Below are 16,337 nucleotides of genomic sequence, written 5' to 3'. Positions count from 1 at the left end.
AACTCTTAGGTACTCCTCTCAACAACTTACAATGCATATAATGCTCACAATATACTTTGTATCGAATCATTTTATTCCAATTAAAATTGGAATTTCAAAACAAATTCATTGGATTAAATTTAAATAGTCTTTCTAATTAAATTTAAATTTGACATTTTTTATATTCTTTAATGCAAGTTCACAATTTCAACCATTTTTTTTTGACAATTTTATAAAAAAATTAATTATATTTAATGTACATATCACTCAATGACTTCATTAAATTTAAATTTGAAAGTTTTCCTATTTCCTTAACCAATAGGGGAGGGATTCCTATTCTTGTGCAGGGACCAGTAGTTGATATAATACTGGTCCCACCAAACCACCAGTGATTAAGACTTGTGAAACCAAATTTTAAACAGAAATAAATAACATTATGTATAAATAAGTTTTAAATTATGTCCAAAAATCACCCATACATTGACTGGGCCCACAACTGTCCATAAATAGTATTTTACTACTTAATATTGCAAAACATATTGACCCAAGTAGAAAACAGCTAGAGCCATAAAGGCTTCCAAACTGGTCTATTCCAGAAGTACAAAACAGCAGTCACTTCAACCCCCACTCATGAGAACTCCAACTTTGCATCCCAAATAAATATGCCTACCTGCACATAACAAAAGGAATGTATGTTAGCCATAACTGCTGTGTTGTTCAACAACTAAGCACCCTATGTTCAATAAATGACACCCAACCCAATAACAATTAAATCCAATTTGTTCAATAAATGACACCCAACCCAATAACAATTAAATCCACTTTGTTCAATAAATGACACCCAGACCCAATAACTGCAATAAATGACACCCAACTCATTCTATTTCTCATTAAAACAAATCAAAGCACATGGATCAACAAATAAACAATTCCCAACCATTAGATCACAGCAAATTAAATCCATACCACACATTCAAAATGAAGCCATTGCAATCCATGTGCATCCATGTCCACCAATTAAAATCAAGTCCCCAAAACTATAAAACAAGTCCACCCACTGTTGAAGTTGCATCTTATGCTTTCAAACTATTCAGCAAACTTGAAGACAACATCACAAAACAGTGGCCAATATATTCAAGTTAGTTATATGAATTACAACTCATTCTTCTTACAGTTCTGTTTTCATTTATCAGATTTTTCTTACATTACAGTTCTGTTTTCATTGTTTTCATTTATCAGATTTCTTACATTACAGTTCTGTCCATTCATTTATCAGATTTCTTACATTACAGTTCTGTCCATAGGGTGGTGACAGTTAACCTATACAGTTACAATTAACCTTTTTTATACAGAGTTTATGTATGTGTTCTAGCTTATACAGTTAACCTATTGAATACAATGGGAAACTTCTAAACATCTAAACATCGTTTCTCCTAGTTTCTTCAATGGGAAACTTCTAAACATCGTTTCTCGTCCTGTTGTCGTTCCCGATAACCCTTTATACACGGTAGGGTCTCCGCAACGAAAGCCCCGCTGTGTCCATGTTGATTGGACCAACTTAACAAAAGCAATATGAAACAATACACTGTACAGTAAGCTCCATGTTGATTGGACCAACTTAACAAAAGCAATATGAAACAATACACTGTACAGTAAGCTCAACTTTCAGACTTCTAAAATAGATCTTTTTTTCTAGGATTACAAACAAATTAGTGCAGTAAGCTATCAAACATCTTGCTCAGAAAGACAGCAAATCAAATAAGAGGACAAGATGCTATTAGATTTTAAGTCTGCTTAATAAAACAGGTGTTTTTAAGTTTAAAAATACTTGGGCTACATTAGTAATCCAGCTCGCTATTAAGCCATAGCTGCAAAACTCAAAACTTTAAAGGTGCCAATTTCAGAAATACTAGTTTAAGTTCTCCTGGCGTAAGAATTATTATTTCACACTTGGTCATGCTATGAATATATATTAGAATTGCAAAGATTTTGGAACTGCAACAAAAGTGGTATACCAAAAAAAAACAAATACTGAAGAAACCCCGTGAACTTACATAATTATGAGAGAAAATTTCACAAATATATCAAAATATAATGAAAAGTGAGACCTCTCAGCCGAATTTTAAGTTCAGTTACATTTTACAATGGTCGCGCTTAAGTGGTATACCAGGAAAAACAGATACTGAAGAAACCCGTGAACTTACATGATTATGAGAGAAAATTTCACAAATATATCAAAATATAATGAAAAGTGAGACCTCTCAGCCGAATTTTAAGTTCAGTCACATTTTACAAAGGTCGCGCTTATTTTTGCTCATGCAACAAGCACATGGAACAAACTAAATAGGATTTTAGTGAACTATCGGTGAAGTAATATGAGGAGATGCAAGCCATTTGTTTCAAAAAGCCTAAGGACAAATTAATTGAAAGAAGAGACAGAGTAACTGTAAAGGAAACAATCAAAACAGGGCACTGAATCCAAATTTCCAGTAAGCATGGTAAACACCAATAAAATACTAAGCACTGAAGCAATAATTTCAACTCTTTTGAAATTATGTAAAGATAGAGAAAAAGACTCATTTAGACATTACATGAAAAACTAAAATCAAACTCACAAATTCCATATCAGTCAAGTGGGAAGCATTTCTAAGTTTTTGTAACCAGATATGCGAAGCAAAGGAAGACATGTCCCAATAATGTAAATAAAAGCACAAGTTTACCTCCATCGTAAAAATCTTGTTTTGACACCACAGATGAGAAAACATCTTATCTACCTAAATTTTTGTAGTCAGATATGCTAAGCAGAGAAAGAAAGTCCCAATAATGTAAATAAAAGCACAAGTTCACCACCATGGTAAAAACTTGTTCTGACATCACAGATGAGAAAAAATCTTAATCTCAAGATCTACCTAGTGTTGTAAGTTACAAATGGTATGAATTCTTTCAAAATGGTATTCATGTGGGTAAGTCTTTTGTTAGCCTTGAAAATTTAAGAATGCTATCTATTTATGTTTAATTTTATTTTTAAAACTGTAATAATTTGTTGACCTTATTTGTTGCTTACCTTACAGGAATTGAAGGTTAGCTTACAGGAATTATTCGATCATCAACTTCATAGGGATAATTTTTGCAGAAGTAATAAAGCATAATTTAACATATATTCTAATGTCTAAATGCATGCAATAATTTTATAGGTTGTTGCATCTATGGCAAAAGGAAGTTACTCTGCTCGTACAAGGAGAAGTGGCAGGAGAGTGACAAGGGGTGCGCAGCTCCGATGCACATCGTCTGATGATGACAGGCCAGCTGATGTCGATGCCAGCAATGCACCAGGGAACATTGTTGAAGATGACCATGTGACAGCTGCTGATGTTAACACACCATCAGCCACAGAACCACCATCAACAACAGTCCAAGGGGCAAGCTCAACTAAAAAAATCAGTGCTATAAGAGGATGGACAAAAGAACAAATGTTAGTTGCAATTGACGACATAGAGTTTAATGGATACTCAGTTTGGGCATCTGCAAAAAAACATGGTATTCCTCCCTCATCAATACATTATTGGATAAATGGACTGACTCATACAAAACGTAGAGGGCCTCTTACAGTTATGACTGAGGATGAGGAGGCCGAGGTGGTTGAGTGGTGTAAAGAGATGGCCCAACTGGGACATGGGCTAGAGTTGATACAACTCAAATCAACAGTTGCTCAAATCTGTCAAGGGAGGCCAAACCCATTCAAAGATGGGTTTCCTGGTAAATCATGGTGGTTTGGGTTTAAAAAAAGGCATCCAGAACTTGTATTGCGTACTGCTGAGGGCCTTGACAGAGACAAAGCATTAAATTTGCGCCCTGCAGTTGTGCAAAAATTCTATGACACACTTTCTAGTGCTTATGATAAACATTCTTATGGAGCAGACCATATATGGAACTGTGATGAAACAGGTTTACAGGCAGGGAGGAATTGTGGCATGCGGGTAATTGCCAAGAGAGGGAGCCGAAATGTGCCAAAGATTTTGCCCAAGAGCAGGGAGTGGATAACTATTTTATGTTGTGTTAATGCAATTGGTACTTCAATCCCAGGATTTTATCTATTCAAAGGTAAAAATCAACTGAAAAACTATATACAGAACTGCGAACCAGGTGCATGCATGGCTGCACATCCCCATGCATGGATGACTAAAGAACTGTTTCTAAGTTGGCTTTTTCACTTTGCTGCATCGGTACCAGGTGGCGTCTCGCCTAATAACAGACACCTTTTGATATTAGATGGCCATGGGAGCCACATGGCTGTACAAACAATTGAGGAAGCAAACAATTTAGGCATCGACCTATTGACATTGCCAGCTCATACCACTCATAGACTGCAACCCCTTGATGTTAGTGTGTTTGGCCCTTTCAAGAACTATTTCAGGTCGAAGCGTGCTGCATGGATGGCAAAGAATCCAGGGGTTGAGGTGAAAAGGTTTGAGCTAGCAGAGCTTGCAAGTAAAGCTTTTAAAAGGGCTTTGACACCATCAAATATCAAGGCTGGCTTTAGGAGGACAGGAATCTGGCCACTGAACTATGATGCTCTCATGCATGATACTGGTTGTAGCCAAGCGTTTCATGTGGATGGTCAGGAAGAAGGGAATGCCCAAACAGGTGTTGAAGTGCAAGAAGTAGATGACCAAGATGATGTTGTTGCAGCTGGTAATATGATTTCCTTGTCTCAAGGACACTTATATGCTGAAGATGATGAAACTGTATGTGAAACACAATATAACAATGAACAAATTCGCAGTAACATGGAGATTGTTCCACCAACTCAAGAACATGAAATTCCTGTTGTTGATATTGTTAATGTTATTGCTGAACATGCAGTTGACAATGACCAATTGACATTGCCAAGCCAAGTAACCCCACCTTCATGGCTAGCAGAAGCAATGATCAATATGAATGCACATAGTGTCTCAGCAACCAATGAAGAAAGCATGAACATGCCCTCACAACCAGCAAAATTGAACAGTGAAATTGTTCATTTTTTTGTGGACAATATATCAATGGAAGAAGATGAAGGACATAATGAGGCATCAAATGAAGATAATGATATAGTTCGATCAGTTCCAACAGAAACTGGAAGGGAAGTACCAAGCAATGACATGCAGGTGGGAGGGGTGGAGAAGACACTTGGACGATTCCTAAAGCTACCAGTACAGAGAGTATCAATGAAAAAAAAGCAAGGTGCACCAGGTAGTCTTCGTCTGGGCCGAAGCTCACAGTTACTCACCTCAGAGGACTATATAAACCTGTTAGTTGAGTCTGAAAAAAAGAAATTTGAAATGCAAGAATTAAAACAGAAAAAGAAGGATCTAGTCAAGGAGAAGAAGGTAGCAAGGATTGTTGCAGCACAACATCGAGCAGATGAAAAGATTGAAAGAGATAAAGCAAGGCAAATTAAGGACCAACAAAAGCAAATGGCAAGACAGGAAAAGGAAAAACGAAAGGCACAACAAATGCTTGAAAAGGAACAAGGGATGATCAATATGGTTGACAATGATACAAGAATAGCTAATGAAACCAGAATTATTTCAAACTCATTGGACTCCATTGCAGATAATACACCATTATTCCAAGATCTCATAAACATTCAAGTGCCTCACTATACCACTGAGGGTTTACCCACTTGCCTTATTCCTACCAAAGTTGGTGCCAATTCTATGTATGCTCATTACACACCTCCACTTAATGCAGGGACCAGTAGTGCAAATGTGAGGTATGGGTACTCAATACCTCCATGGTTGGAAGCTGCAAATTGGAGTCAATCATATGGCAGCAATCAACCATTTCCTAATCAACCCTTGACAGGTAGGCCAACCTACTTGGCTCAAGAAGGTAACTCGGGGAGTTTTGGCACTCAAGATTCTCAGGGCCATAAAGAATAGGGGTGTCATATGTTTTTGTTTGTAACCACATTATGATGTGGATTTTGGATGGATTGTGTCTTTTTCTTGTCACAAAAACATTCTGGCTTACAACCTAGGTTGTTTTATTGCTTTGAAACACTAACAACATTATGGTGCTATGCATTCACTACATTGAAAAGCCAACAACAGCTTGGTTGGTTGTAAAGCAGTTTTATTTGCGAGTTAAGCACAAATGATATCAGTCCACAAAAGACGCTACAATGATAACTTAGATACTTATTCCCCTTTTGAAATTGTTATGTCAATTCATATTATGTCTTGGGGCATCTTTTTCCACTGCAAAGATGAACTATATTTCACAAAATAAATCACTTAATACTTCACCATTAGCTTCAAAATGATGCTCCCAACACTGATAAGTGATTTCTTATGGATATTAAACCTTAGCAAATTGATTTCTTCTTACTAAAACAAGTACACCAGATCTCGAAAAGCATATTTCAGATATCAGAAAACATATACCAGACCTTAGATAAACACTTGGAAAGTCACCAACAGAAAAACATATGACTTTATTAGTCTCTTATGGTCAATGTGCAGTGGTCTTGGGCTTATTATTATTGTCTTATGGTATTTATGCAGTCACCGTAGCAATATGCTTTAGATCTAATTATTCATTGCAGTCAACAAGTATCATAGAAAGCAGGCCACTGTAAGCAGTTTTTCAACTTTGAAAGAATAACCTAGATCTAAGTAAGCTTACCTACAAGCACATACTTCTGTAAAATATCCTAACTCTCAAACACATCCATCTTCTATTGAATACAGAAAGAAGTTAATACACAACAATAGCTCAAAACCAAAACTGAACTAAACTTAAAGCCTACACAACATATGTACTCCACAAAGATCATAAAGAGTTACAATTGGAACTACTGGACTCTTTGAAGTCATTTTCTTCATTTTTGAAGTAATTATTATTTAAATTTGTTGAAGAAAACCTGAAACACTGAGATAATAAGACACAGAGCTGCAAATAAATTCTCAACCATAAATAAGTAAATAAATCCAACAAATCTGATTTTAATATAATCAAATATGTAGTCATATATAGTTCTAAAATAATTGAGCTAAGTATTGTTCCAAGGAAACGAACAAAATGCATGTGATAGAAAAAATTGAATGGCATAGGCAAACATGGGAGATAGTCTTTAGGAACCTAACCCAAACTACTGCAAGCACTATATCGGTATTCATCAGATTAGTCCCATGGAAGTGAGAAGCTAACACAATGCTTGAATAAGAGTACTCATTGTAATCAATTCAATGGGAATCGGAGCCATATGTGTGAAATAGTTATAGGTATAAATGTATTACAGCTTCTACTAATATGGAGTTTAAGCTTAGTCAATTATATATGGTACATCAATTGATACCGTGTAAGTGATTAGACTATACGCTTCATATTACATATCCTTACATTGAGCTTATATCAGTAATATGTAAGAGTTATGATATCACTGTAATCAAGATATACTAATACAGGAACAAGAGCTTATCGTAATTAAGGCATGTAGATTATGTGAACACTGTCCATAAGGTTATGCATTGTGATTACTAGTAACCAATACAGAGAAACAAGCTATCATAATATATGAATAATACGTAAGCTGCTTACACCATAGGCTCTAGTATCCTTCAAGAAGCAAACCAACATTCCGAAGAAGGACAGAGACAATCTGAAGATGGTCTGAGACATTAGCTTAGAAGGACTGAGGAAGCTAGATCTTTGGAATGAAACACTAGACCTTGAATCCTTACAATACCTGCTTAGGAAGGAATCCGCATACCTTCTTATCTGTATAACTCCCTTCCAACCCTCAGAACAAGACTAGACGCAGTAGAAACCTAGAAACAGCTTAGCCACCTTAAGACAGTCTAACAAACTTCCTACAAGCAAAAAACCTTACATCTCATAGAAGGATTTAGAACACCACCGGCTTAGGAGTCTTACAATTCATGAAGTATGCCTAAATTATATGGAATGGTACAGAAGCTCGAAAGGCAGTTGAAACATTCTCTGTTCATGCTCCAATATTGAAAGGCAGCCTATAATATGGCAGGGACCTGAAGCCTCACAATCTCCTGGTGGATAAGCAAAGAGGTGTAGTAAAAATAGCATATCTTGGCCTCGGAAGAGCATTTACAATTCCTATTAAGAAATATACACATGAGAATCCAAAACCCTAAACCCTTCAACAAAGCAGCTAATAAACATTAGCTTAGAAGGACTGAGGAAGCTAGATCTTTGGAATGAAACACTAGACCTTGAATCCTTACAATACCTGCTTAGGAAGGAATCCGCATACCTTCTTATCTGTATAACTCCCTTCAAACCCTCAGAACAAGACTAGACGCAATAGAACCCTAGAAACAGCTTAGCCACCTTAAGACAGTCTGACAAACTTCCTACAAGCAAACAACCTTACATCTCATAGAAGGATTTAGAACACCACCGGCTTAGGAGTCTTACAATTCATGAAGTATGCCTAAATTATATGGAATGGTACAGAAGCTCGAAAGGCAGTTGAAACATTCTCTATTCATGCTCCAATATTGAAAGGCAGCCTATAATATGGCAGGGACCTGAAGCCTCACAATCTCCTGGTGGATAAGCGAAGAGGTGTAGTAAAAATAGCATATCTTGGCCTCGGAAGAGCATTTACAATTCCTATTAAGAAATATACACATGAGAATCCAAAACCCTAAACCCTTCAACAAAGCAGCTAATAAATTATACCTTCAACAAAACCAGAGGGCTACCATTATATCAGAAAAAAGCACAAGACCTTAACACCGAAAAGCTACAACATCATTTCCGTATGTTCCGAGTCTCACACTAGCTGCAAGCTTTGGAGATGGCAACCAAAACCAAGCTGCCATTAGAATCCAAAACCCTAAACCCTTCAACAAAGCAGCTAATAAATTATACATTCAACAAAACCAGAGGGCTACCATTATATCAGAAAAAAGCACAAGACCTTAACACCGAAAAAAGCACAAGACCTTAACACCGAAAAGCTACAACAAAACTTCCAATAAGCGAGGTGAGGTGTTGAGAAACACACGGTGAGAGGTGTTGAAAAACACTTCAGAAAATGGCTGGTAGGATAAAAATCCTACCGGATAGAAGCCATCAGTCCAGAGCTCGCCACACATTCGGCGGACCTTCTCCAGTGCTCGCCGGACCTGCCACACCTGCAACAATTGGAAAAAATTAACAAATGAGCAAATGCAGAAGAAAAAAACCACACAAATACCACCGAAATTTGCAGTTACCTGTAAATTGGTACTGGCTCCTCCCCAAACAGCAAATAGCACGAATTAAACAACCACCCAGGAAACCCTAAACCACCGGCGGTCCAGACTAAACAGCAATTGGCACAGCAATTGGCGGGCAAATAGCGCGAATTAAACAACCACCCAGGAAACCCTAAACCACCGGCGGTCCAGGCTGAACAGCAATTGGCGGACATGAGCTCAACCATGGCGGACATCATGCACAAGTAATGGAGCCCTCCCGCGCCATCATCGGCGGAGGGCTTCGAACAAACACCGGACCCGAACAGAAAACCCACAGTCGGAGCATACATCGCGCGGTAAAGGCGGAAATGAGCGGATCCATGGTCGTTAAATAAAGTGTAAACCCTTGACACGCATGTTAACAGGTGGCGGATTGGGTTGGCGTGGTGTCGTACGAGGCCACGTGCCTGCAACGTGCTTGTCCGCCAGGTGGAGGGGAGGGCGCACAGGTAATGGCGTCCCTCCCCTATTCACAATTTCAACAACAAAAAATATTTAATAATTCGCAGAAAAATTTAATTATATTTGCTGAACAAATCACCCCGTAATGATGTCCCTGATTCCAATGTAATGTCAGTGTTTGGTGGTACAGGCATCTGCACTGCAATCCACATAATCTCAGGTGTGGCATCTCTGGATTCGACCAAAGAGATAGCCGTATTTAAGGACAGAGGATTGGCCGAACGCGGCACGCAATGCTCATTCCACGCCAATTGGATCATGGATATTATGTTGGAGATTTGAGGGAAGATTGACAGTGACATGAGCGTATTTAAGCACGAAGTAATGACAGAATGCGTAGGGCAGATGACATTATTGGATTCGGCGAAAGAGATGGCCGTATTTAAGGATGGAGGATTGGCTGAATGCAGCAGTCAATTGGCATTGGTGGATCTAACCAAACGAATTCCAACCATAATAGATCATGGAAATTATCAACTTACGTGTCTGAAGAAAGATGTGTATTTAATTTTTTTTTATGTTATTCATATATATAATAATTCAACATAATTTAAAAATAAATTATTAATATTTCTAAACTAAAGTGAATCTTAAACTTTTATTTATTTTAGTAAAATTAAAAATAAAAATTAGAGTATAATAATATATCTCCATGCATATGCACATAAATTTCAAGCTATATTAATCAATTAATATACACAAATGCATGCATCGTCTTTCACTCTGTATATGCATTATTTTTTTCTCAAAACCAAATATTAATAATTATACTATATCTAAACTAATCAATCTGGTATTAATAATTATACAATATTTAAATTAATTTAATTCAAAATTTGATTACAATCAATTTTGTATTAATAATTATACAACATTTAAATTAATCTAATTTAAAATTTGATTATATTAAATTGAAGATTTTTAAAGTAATCTAGAATAAAAAACTAATCAATTTTGTATTAATAATTATACAGTATTTAAATTAATCTAATTCAAAATTTGATTATGTTAAATCCAATTCAAATTTTGATTATATTAAGCCCAAGATGTGTAAAGTAGTTTGGAATAGAGTACCGAGCTGTAAAGTAGTTTCTCAGGGAAGATTTTCGGATATAGTATTATCATTCTCAAAACAACCACCGTCCGGCACAACTTTTCAACTAGCTTTTCTCACTACAAGAATAGTTTGTGAATAGACAAACATGAAAGCTCAACTTGTCACGGTTTTACATGGAACGCTGTGTGGATAGTTACTACAAGAGTGCCACGTGCACAAGGTGAGCTAAGTGGTTCCCTGTGTAGATACAACTCGTTTGAATAGGTCACCAAACCAACTTCAGTCACACATGTTCAAGGTGACCTAAATGGTCCCTTGTATGTTTAACTAGTTTGAATAGGTCACCAAACCAAAAACCTAGCTTTTTGGAATCATTTTATTAGGTGGTTTTTTTCATCGGGGAATTTAATTTAGATATTATTATAAAGCAATTGTACTCTTTATATATATATATATATTAAAATTTAAAATAATTGTGAGAGATAATGATGATTTACTAAAATTTATATAGTTTATTGGATTTTAAGAAAGTAAGAAATTAATTAGAATTCTTTAATATTTATCTCTATGTTTAAAAAGAAGTGTAAAAAACATTCCCATTTTAGCAGAGTTAAAAGGTTAAGAAGATTGGTAATGTGACAATTATTTTGAAAATTAGATCAAATGTGAGTATTAGATGGACAATCTAAGAGAAAGTGTTTTTCATCAAAATTGTAATGGATAAAGGCCCTGTGTTCAAACTCAGGGGTCAATAAAGGATCTGTTGTAGTCTAGCATAACGTAAACATTTTCACCTTACCCAGAAGAAGTAAGGCACCTCACTTGAGGCGTGTCAAGATTTAAACAAGAAAGGGACTACAACCACACATTAAGGAGTTTTACGGAAAGCGATTCAGCATCCACATCTACACTAGGAAATCATATCATGATACATGCAATAGGCGCAAAGTAGCGCTTGCGACACAACTAAAGAGACATAACATTCACATTCATGCAAAAGAAAAGTTAAAAGGGCCCATATAAACCAACACATTCAGAGGTATAGAAATTTCCTCCAACTCCTTTTCATTAAAACATATTACATCATTGCGTCCTGGTACTAAGGCCCCTTAGGAATAATTAGACTTATCATTATACAATTTAGCTCAAAAAGAGACAAGTCAAGAATAGAAACAATCTCAATAAACACAACGAAAATATTTCAGCATATGATCTTCGCCTCCTCCCTTCTATTGTCTTTTCCTTTTGCTTTTATAGACTTTCTCCGTGATATCGCTCACTTGAACTGCTAGTCATTCCCTTGGATACCACACTATTTCCTCTCCGACGACTTCTGTGACTTAGCTGCAACTACTCCTTCTCTGCCTGACGATCTTTGTAAACTCTGTTGTGCTTACATTTTTCCGCATTTTCCTCTTCCCCAATTCAGTGTCTCACAAATCTTGACGAATTCTCTTTCTTTTCCTCGATGGTCTCCTGTGCAACTGCCTTACGGTCAGGCTCAATCAAAATGTGTCAAATTTTTGTCCCAAAACGGAGGACCCAATAGGCCCTGACCACAATTGATTGACTCATCCCTAAGTTAATCCTTAGTTGATGTCGTTGGTTCTCCTTGCTGCTGCAGGGATCCTACTTGTGGTGCTTCTTCATGTACTGTTTCTTCTCATGTTGTAGGTTCTCCTTCAACTGAAGGACCCAACTATGGGACAAATAGGATGGATTCGGTTTTGAATTGGATGTATTCATCAATCGCCGACCACCAAGAATCCAACAGAGTAACAACTTCCTCAAGAGATGGTGTGGTAAGTTCATTTGTCGGTTGGGTTAGCTAGGTAGTCATGAGAGCATTCCATTGGTTCACCATTTCAATGTTCAGCTGCAGCAACTTCTAAAAATGGATCTGTGCTAGTGGCTTGAGGTCGCGTAGCAGAGCCTTAATGGCTCGAGAGTCATCCTCAATCTGCTGGATTTGCTTCCCTAGCAAACAAGTATGGGAAAATAAATCCTTTTACTAGTCAAGGTCTGCTATGAGCAAAGCTTAATTGAACAATTGATGATCATGCTGATGTAAAGCATAGATTGGATGATTCTTTTTAGCGAGGAAACCAAACAAGTCATGAACATGTTTGAAGATTTCTTGCGCTTCTCTTGTAGCATGATGAAGGGAGGCCTTGAGAGAACCCGCGTTGGTAATTTATGCTTAATTTCGGCGCCATATTGAGTGGTTGGATCAGGGAGTGCTTTCTGGTTGGCTGCAATAATGTTCTTAAGCTATGAGTTCAAAGAAACAAGGTCGATGCATGGAGTTCTAATGAGGTCACAACAATTAGAAAGGGTGCAGGCTGAGAAATTTGTTGGTGCATTTGGTACTACCTTAGCAGTAGTAAGCCAAAGTGTCTAAAATTTGGCACTGATATCATTGACTTGTTGTTTCAGCGCTTGATTTTCTTGTAGGAGCTAATCCTGCTAGGCCTTCAAGGAAAGATTTTGTTGTTGCTACTACTCATGATCGACTGCCAACGTATTATGTAGTGCTTCATCTTGGCGAGCAACCAATTGGATGAAAGTAAATAATTGAGAGGATGACCAATTTTGGAGATCATTGGTCGACATGGTACCAGGGAGAGGAAGTTGGGCCTGTTGAGGTTGTCCACTAGCGACTGACCTTTCAATTTGGCCCTGTGGTGACGTTTCTCGTTGTAGTTCCTCTGGGGTGTGGGTGTCATCATGGAACTTTGGATGGTTGAAGATGGTGAGGGGGGGTAGGGTTAGCGGGCTGAGTGAGGATGCTTATAACTTCTTGGCATTTATTGCATTGGGGACTAGGATGGGTGGGCTGGACATTCGCTAATTTAGGGCTTGATGGTGCATTTGGTACTACCTTAGCAGTAGTAGGCCAAAGCGTCTAAAATTTGGCACTGATATCATTGACTTGTTGTTGCAGTGCTTGCTTTTCTTGCAGGAGCTAATCCCGCTAAGCTTTCAAGGAAATATTTTGTTGTTGCTACTGCTCATGATCGACTACCAACGTATTATGCAGTGCTTCATCTTGGCGAGCAACTAGTTGGATGAAATTAAATAATTGAGAGGATGACCAATTTTGGAGATCATCGGTCGACATGGTACCAAGGAGAGGAAGTTGGGCCTGCTGAGGTTGTCCACTAGTGACTGACCTTTCAATTTGGCCCTGTGGTGAAGTTTCTCGTTGTAGTTCCTCTGCGATGTAAGTGTCAGAATGGAACTTTGAATGGTTGGAGATGGTGGGGGGGGGGGGGGGTAGGGTTAGCGGGCTGAGTGAGGATGCTTATAACTTCGTGGCATTTGTTGCATTGGGGACTAGGATGGGTGGGCTGGACATTCACTAATTCAAGGCCTAATGGTGCATTTGGTACTACCTTAGCAGTAGTAGGCCAAAGCGTCTAAAATTTGGCACTGATATCATTGACTTGTTGTTGCAGTGCTTGCTTTTCTTGTAGGAGCTGATCCCGCTAGGCTTTCAAGGAAAGATTTTGTTGTTGCTACTGCTCATGATCGACTGCCAACGTATTATGTAGTGCTTCATCTTGGCGAGCAACCAGTTGGATGAAAGTAAATAATTGAGAGGATGACCAATTTTGGAGATCATCGGTCGACATGGTACCAAGGAGAGGAAGTTGGGCCTACTAAGGTTGTCCACTAGCAACTGACCTTTCAATTTGGTCGTGTGGTGAAGTTTCTCGTTGTAGTTCCTCTGTAGTGTGGGTGTCAGCATGGAACTTTGAATGGTTGGAGATGGTGAGGGGCGGTAGGGTTAGTGGGCTAAGTGAGGATGCTTATAACTTCTTGGCATTTGTTGCATTGGGGACTAGGATGAGTGGGCTGGACATTCGCTAATTCAGGGCCCGATGGCATCGTAACTGTATCTAGAGGGTCAGTATTTTCAATAATGGCACCATAGGTGGTCTTAGTAATTGCTTAAAAAATGGAGTCGACCTCCATTTCGGTCTTGGTAGTCAAGATATTCCCAATATGAGGTGGATCTAAAATGGTTGCAAAGGGTGAGGTCATGTAGGGTGAGGGGTTGTGGGGCATCAGATAAGTAGTTGAGGTGGAGGGTGGAAGTTCTTCAATTATTTGGGTAACAACGATGGAGTGAGGCTCCTCGTTTATGAGGTCAACGATTTGGGGTGAAGTAACAAGGGTGGGTTGCTGGAAAATTAGGGGAAACTAGCTAGCAAACTAAAGGGTGTCCCACACTGTGGGCTTGGTAATGGAAGTGGGGCCTACCGAGGGAAGGGAGAAGGCCAACGATTTCAACGAGGAAGCAATGATTGAAATAACACTAGGAAATTAAAAAACGAGAGGTAGAGAACATACTAATGACCCTAATGTTTCAAGAGTGCTCCAAACCGAGAACACAACCGTTTCAAACCTCTTCAAGACGGGAGAGAGTGTTTCTTCTGCTGCCTGCTTTCGAGAGGCGGAGGGGCTTTTTCTAGGTAGTGGATGTGGCATCATTCCTTCAAAAGGGTATAGCTTTATGTTGTCCCAAATCTCGCAAACAATACCTAGCCAAGATAGAACTTCATTATGGAATACCTGCTTCGAGAGATTGAAAGGCAGGGCACACATTTGGAACGTCTCTAGTTTGAAAAATTTGGGTCGAATCGACGTGGTGCCATGGAAAACACCAAATCATTTGACCTCCAAATATTCATCAAGAAGTGATTTTGGGATTAAGGGGACAACCGCTGTAACAATGACCATTTTGGTATACTAGCCAATGAAGGGTGCTTCGTTGATTTCTTTGTTGCTTGGGTTCCTTGATGTCTTCCATGGGGTGTACACGAGTGTCAAGGGTTGATCATCAAAGATTGGGGCTAATTCCATCCCTTCAAGAGGACACCACTTCATCATTGCAAGAGAGACGAATAGATACCTGTAGATGAAGTGAGTTGCTCATTTGTCCACATCTTCGCAAGCTTCAAACAATTCCTTTAACAAGTAGTTGGACCAATTCAATTGTTCCCCTTTATCGCATGCTTCAGCGACCAAGATGGTATCCAAAGTGCATTCTCCCTTTGTGTAATGGTGCACGATATTCCCCGCTATTATGTGACAGGGAACATTAATGGAAGGCATGTTGATCAAATCAATGGTGGCCCCTTTTCCGCTGCGTTGAGTAGCATACTTGGTAAAAATTACTCTCCCTAGTCTTCCTACCTTGCTTGGAGGTGGTTTGAAATTTAGACAAAATAATGGCCCCCATAACGAATAACCCTGCCAATCTTGGGATGTCGCTGGCATGTATTGGGTATTCTCGATCAAGCCATCAAGAGCCCCCATGTATTCGACTGATAAGAAACTTTGTGCACTACATAGCCATGCCTGAGGCGTTGAAGATAGGAAAACTCTTTATATTCATCAATGTGGACCTCTGTAATCCTGAAAACTCCTCCTTCAACTTGGAAGAATGGTTGTAATCCTATCTAGTTGTAGACTCTGTGAAGGCTTCACACTTGAGTGTGGGGAAATGAAAGGAGTATTATAAATTGTTATCTACTAGTGAAGCCTTCTCGTACTTGCTAATA

Source organism: Pinus tabuliformis, chromosome X (assembly GCF_031772625.1).
Source record: "Pinus tabuliformis cultivar Carrire ecotype Pingquan chromosome X, CPIR1, whole genome shotgun sequence".
NCBI classification, from domain to species: domain Eukaryota; kingdom Viridiplantae; phylum Streptophyta; class Pinopsida; order Pinales; family Pinaceae; genus Pinus; species Pinus tabuliformis.
This window is presented reverse-complemented; position numbering follows the sequence as displayed.